We start from the raw sequence: 6,663 nt of genomic DNA, 5'->3' as shown, positions 1-6,663 counted from the left end.
AAGCTGCTGCTGAAGGTCAGAGACCTTCTTCGACCACTCCTGATCGTCGTCGATCCGAGCCAAGAGCCGGGACGAACTTCCTTCCAGCTGGCCGATCTTCCCCTTCGCGACCGACAGTTCCACCTTGAGGGCGCTAATCCTGGCGGCCTGAGCCCAAATTCGGTCGCTGGCGCTCTTCTTGCATTCCTCAAGCTCCTTCGCGAAATTCGCCTTCCTCTAGCTATACTCCATGATCCCCTTCACGTGGAGATTCCGAAAGTGGGTGGCCTCTGCGGTGGCTTCAGAATGACCTTCCCTCAATCTGCGAAGCTCGCCCTCCATCTTCTTTGACTTCCTTGTCAAGTGAAAGACTTCCTTCTTCAGTCGCTGGATCGTCGACTTCAGCGGGACCCCCAGGGGCAGGGGAAGTGCTTCTGCAGGACACTGCCATCGGAAGGCAAAAGCGTCAAAGCATGACTCATCGCAGGAAGAGAAACAGAGAGAAGAAGGGGAGGGAGGAGAAGCCATCCGCGATAAGAAATTCAGCTTTATTGATTGGATGATTCTTGAAGACAAAAAAGAAAAGAAAAATTGCGATAAAATAAAAATACAAGGTCGGAGGTCTCAGACCTCCTGGGCGGGGGTTGGAGAACTCGACATCCCCGGCAAGGGGGCTGCAACAGCAGTAGCGGCTGGTGAGGGACCAGCCTCGTCTTCGGACTCCTCGCCTAGGAAACTGAGGTCGAGCTCCAGAAATTTTCTGGCCACCTTCTCTTGGCAGAGCTCAAACCCCTTGATGAACGCCTCCTGGCCGAATTGGACATTCAGATCCCTCATCTCCGTGGAAGCCTTGAATTCTTCTACCGCAAGGACTCTGGCCTCCGAGACCAGGACCGAAATCTGCTCAGCCAAGTTGGCGACCTCGGCCTTCGCCCTTCTCGCCGACTCCTCCAAGGTCTGCCTCTCCTCCTCCCGGGCTTGTTTCTCTCTTTCCAGGGCCTCTTGGAGGATGACTACTTCGGCCGTCTTTGCTTGGAGGCGAGCAACCTCGACCCAGCAACGCTCCTCCACCTGGAGGATGTCCCTCCTCGCATGGTTCACCTCCTCGATGTTGGCGAGGAGCTGGTGCCCAATCTGCAAGGGCGGCTAGGGGATCAGAACAAAGGCCGAATAGCCAGGTAAATAAAGATTTGCTTACCTCAAGGAAGGATCCCAAAGAGTCCCAGGCCCGCTGTTCAGGATCGACGTGGTCGATCCTCTCGACGACGTCGGGCAGAATGCAGCCGTCGATCAACCGCCTGATCAAGTCCCTGTCATTGAAGGGATTCTCTGGCTCCTCTTCGGAGCAGAGGGACTCGTCAGCGGCAGTTCGGCGGCTACTCACCCTGCGGGCCACCAATTTTCTTCTCTTCCCCCTCTCGGCCACGGGCGCCTCCGTGGAGCGAACCCCTGAAACAGGGGCCCCGGTCGGCGGACTCCTCGAGGAGGCCCAGGGAGCCGTTGCCTCGGCATCTGAGGGAATGTCAATCGCTGGAGCCGCCTGGGCGGGTGCGGCCAAGCTCGACTCCTCCGCCCTGGCCCTCTTCGCCGATCCGGAGGTCGCGACATCCTTTCTTTTGTGGGCCCTGAGGCCCCTGACCAGCATCCGCGCTGCTTCGGCGTCCATTCCTTAAAAAAAAAAAAAAAGAAGAGAGAAGAAAAAAAAGAAGCAAACCAATCAATCGAGAGTCGGAAGTCAAAAAAAAAAAAGAGAGAAGAAGAAAGAGGAGAAAAGGAGAGAGAAGGAAGAAGAGTAAAAAAAAAAAGAGAAAGAAAAAGAAGAAGGACAGAAGAAAAGAAGATAAGGGAAGAGATGAAGTACTCGCAGGATCCTGGGGGCTCAGGCCAATGTTGAACAAAAATTGCTCCCTCAAGAGATTGGGAAGGGAAGGAGCGGAGTAGGCAAGAAGCTTCCGGGCATCTTGAAGGTCATCCTCCCCCAGGCTGGGGGCCCGGCGGACAGAATTCCTTAGAGAGCCCCAAGGGGGCAGGCCCGCCTCAAGGTCGGACAGTGGACGAAGAGGTATTTCCCTTTCCAATTATGGATTGAAAAAGGGGCACCTTTCAGCAACCCCTTCTTGTCGAACTGGGGGGAGAAGTACCACCAGTCCTTCGCCGAAGGATGGCGCTTGAAAGTGTAGAAGTGCCTAAATAGGGAGAGGGACGGTTGGACCTCGACTACGTGGCAAAGGGAGAGAAATCCTATCAAAAACCTAAAAGAATTCGGGGCCACAGAAGCCAAGGAGATGTCTAAGAAGCGGAAGAGGGCGACAACAAAAGAAGGAAGTGGAAGTCAGAGTTCGGCACGGAACGCCTCCTGATACAGACAAAAACGACCGGATGGAGGAGTGCTAGCCCGGTCAGAAGGGCTAGGCAGCTCCAGGTCGTACTCTGGGGGAACTCCATACTTAACCCTTATCAGAAGGAGTTCCTCCGGAGTCAGGGAACATGGAATGGCGCCCGGTGCAAAAATCGGGCGGAGCCCAGCCCCAGACGCGGGTTCGTCTACAGAGCAAGGGACCTGAGGGTTTGAGGCGGAAGAACTCCCGGAACTACAGGGAGCGGAAGAGCCGGACGACATTTTGAGCAGCTTCGAATGAGGGCTCCAAAGATCCCGAAGAAGACAGACAGGATGAAGGGCGAGGGGTCACAGGAAACTAACTCGGAGGAATACAAAAACAATGGCAAAGAAGAAGTCCCTAAGCGGTGGGAAGAAGGTTGAAGGTGCTGGAACTAACTTAGATCGCTCTGAGGGACCGGAGGAACGAAGATAGGGACGATTTGGAGGGCGCCTACGGCTCGAGAAGATACCAACTGAAATAGGGCTCTCGAAGGGAAGGCAGACACTGATAAAACTCTAGAATAGAATAGGGCCCCTAAAGGTGGAAGGACGGGTTTAAATAGACCCTGGGATCCGGCGCCATGATGATCGCGAATCCCCCCAGGCCAGCCCGCGCCCGACACGTGTCCCACTTCCCCCGACGGGCGGCTAAAAGTGGCTGACGAATCAGCAAAGCCATTATGACGTCGTACCTGGGCCAGTGTACCGGCAGAAATTTCGAAGGGTCCCTTCGTACTGCCCCGATTCGAAAAGACTCCAGCACGCGCAGATTTAATGCCAAATTATATGGGGGCGGTCGTGCGCAGGATTCGAGGGGACAACTTCGGCTATGCCAATCTCTCTGTACTTCATTCGAAATTCAAACTCGGAAGTATGGGGTCTGGTGTTGGGTATAAAATACCCACAGCCGAAGTTCTCAACAGAATCAGCTCCGAGAGGACTCCGCCCGGACTCCTACGGGAGCCGGGCTCCGCCCGCGACTTCATCTTCAAGTGGGACTCCGCCAGGACTCCCACGGGAGCCGGGCTCCGTCGCCAACTTCGACTGCCGGTAAGATCCGTCCGGACTCCTACGGGAGCCAAACTTTGCACCTGACTTTAATTGCAGGGGACTCCGCCCGGACTCCTACGGGAGCCGGGCTCCGCCCGCGACTCCAACCTCAAGGGGGACTCCGCCCGGACTCCCACGGGAGCCGGGCTCCGTCGCCAACTTCGACTGCCGGTAAGATCCGTCCGGACTCCTACGGGAGCCGGACTTCGCACCTGACTTTAATTGCAGGGGACTCCGCCCGGACTCCTACGGGAGCCGGGCTCCGCCCGCGACTCCAACCTCGAGGGGGACTCCGCCCGGACTCCCACGGGAGCCGGGCTCCATCGCCAATTTCGACTGCCGGTAAGATCCGTCCGGACTCCTACGGGAACCGGACTTCGCACCTGACTTTAATTGCAGGGGACTCCGCCCGGACTCCTACGGGAGCCGGGCTCCGCCCGCGACTCCAACCTCAAGGGGGATTCCGCCCGGACTCCCACGGGAGCCGGGCTCCGTCGCCAACTTCGACTGCCGGTAAGATCCGTCCGGACTCCTACGGGAGCCGGACTTCGCACCTGACTTTAATTGCAGGGGACTCCGCCCGGACTCCTACGGGAGCCGGGTTCCGCCCGTGACTCCAACCTCAAGGGGGACTCCGCCCGGACTCCCACGGGAGCCGGACTCCGTCGCCAACTTCGACTGCCGGTAAGATCCATCCGGACTCCTACGGGAGCCGGACTTCGCACCTGACTTTAATTGCAGGGGACTCCGCCCGGACTCCTACGGGAGTCGGGCTCCGCCCGCGACTCCAACCTCAAGGGGGACTCCGCCCGGACTCCTACGGGAGCCGGGCTCCGTCGCCAACTTCGACTGCCGGTAAGATCCGTCCGGACTCCTACGGGAGCCGGACTTCGCACCTGACTTTAATTGCAGGGGACTCCGTCCGGACTCCTACGGGAGCCGGGCTCCGCCCGCTACTCCAACCTCAAGGGGGTCTCCGCCAGGACTCCCACAGGAGCCGGGCTCCGTCGCCAACTTCGACTGCCGGTAAGATCCGTCCGGACTCCTACGGAAGCCGGACTTCGCACCTGACTTTAATTGCAGGGGACTCCGTCCGGACTCCTTCGGAAGTCGGGCTCCGCCCGCGACTTCAACTTCAAGTGGGACTCCGCCCGGACTCCCACGGGAGCCAGGCTCCGTCGCCAACTTTGACTGCCGGTAAGATCCGTCCGGACTCCTACGGGAGCCGGACTTCGCACCTGACTTTAATTGCAGGGGACTCCGCCCGGACCCCTACGGGAGCCGGGCTCCGTCCGCGACTTCAACTCCGAGAGGACTCCGCCCGGACTCCCACGGGAGCCGGGCTCCGCCCACGACTCCAACCGCAAGGAAGACTCCGCCCGGACTCCTACGGGAGCCAGACTCCGTCATCAGCTCCGACCGCTGCTGAACTTCAGCCGACGGATCTGCACTCCCAGGCAGGCCACAATAACGGCCACGATCCTGCTCCACTTCCTGTGATGGATTCCGCGCAGCTCCATCATTCCCTGACAGGCCACAGTAATGGTCACAGCACTGCTCCACTTCCTACGACGGATCCCGCGCAGCTCCACTACTCCCTAGTAGGCCACAATAACGGCCACGATCCTGCTCCACTTCCTGCGACGGATACCGCGCGATTCTTCTATCCGCTGGCAAGTCGCGACAACAGACGCCGCTTTACTCCCCGCGGCAGACTCCACGTGGCACGCCCCGGTGATAGCCGCGGGTCCACTCCACTACTCTTCGCAGCAAACTCCGCCTGACCCTGGGCAGCCCACTGCCAGACGGTTACAGATGTCGCTATCAGGCTACTGCCCCTTCCACCTATAAAAGGGGATCCCAGATACGTTATTCAATAAGCTCTAGTTTTTACCTAAAAACTCTGCTAAATTCTCCGTTCGAGCACTCCATTCTTATTGAGGCAGAGAACTGACTTGAGCGTCGGAGGGTCTTGCCGGAGCAACCCCACCTCCGGTTTAGACTTCCTTTGCAGGTCCCGACGACGATCGTGATTCTCTCGACTCCAGCTTTTCCGACGCAAGCGAATTTTTGCACCAACACTAGCTAATTGTTGGGTTGAAACTGCGAATCCCCGACAACAAGGTCAAGCCAGGGATCAATGGTTCCATAATGTCCTGGAATTTCATTAAACTCGACTTTTAACCATACCAATTAATGAAAAGGCCTCAATAGTCCATTATTGGTAAAAGAAAATTAAAACGTAAGGACACTATCGTCATCATCACTAGGCAACATTTAAAGGGGACCAAAAAAAAACATATTTCAAACATAAATTTCATGCCGTTTCTGCTTATCTCAAGCTACCCTGGTATTTGTCGTCCTTATTGGGATAACAAGAAGTTATCCCCGAGAAACTTATCCTGCTTCCTAATAAGGCCTAAGAATTCCATTGCTAGGCTGTTAATAGAAGACAAAAAACGGCTTTTATTGTATATCATAGCACTCTTCCATTCAGAAGCAGTCCAATGGATAAATTGGAATGGAATGGGTACAAAGGAGTAGAGTTGCCTAAAGGGTGTTGACACCCTCCAACAATCTGTATGTATTATGATATAGAACGTTGTGCAGAATGGTACGTAGACCACTTCGTATCTTGGCATGTAGGCAAAATTTATAGGTCGGAGGTCTGCAAGGCGATGTGAGAGAGAATATAGCAGTTGTCAAGTTGCACAAGGTACATCATCCCTCAGTCATAAAAAAGTTGTAATATGATTCAAGGTGCTTGGCGGGGTTTATGAGAGATTGATTAAATAGTAATACTATATCATGAATGCCACATCAGAATGAGTTAACTTTTTGTGCAATGGGGAATCACCTAGATCATTTCATTGTCAACCATGGTTTCTGTCGAAACTAATGTTGTAATTCTTATTAGAAAAAAAAAATTCCCAATAAAAAATGAAAACTATCAAGTAGATCCAATTGCATGGCACAAATACCCTACATAAGTATAAAATATTGATGATTATACATGGAGGTATAGGATGAGGTGTTTGCCAACCATTTGAGTCCTCGTAAAAGCTACGTTTGATAGTCCAAAGCAGTAAGAGATGAATCACATATAGTCATGTGCTATGAGTTTGGTTAGTGTTGCTGGCTAGTATTACTTGTACTCATATCTTTGATCATCGTCATTCTATACAAAAATGGGAAAATCTAGGTATGAGCAAAATGAGGGGGAAAAATGACTTTATAGATTGATAATAGATTTC

This window comes from Elaeis guineensis, chromosome 16 (assembly GCF_000442705.2).
Source record: "Elaeis guineensis isolate ETL-2024a chromosome 16, EG11, whole genome shotgun sequence".
Lineage (NCBI taxonomy): Eukaryota > Viridiplantae > Streptophyta > Magnoliopsida > Arecales > Arecaceae > Elaeis > Elaeis guineensis.
The sequence above is the reverse complement of the archived record's forward strand: the minus strand, read 5'-3'. Positions refer to the sequence as shown.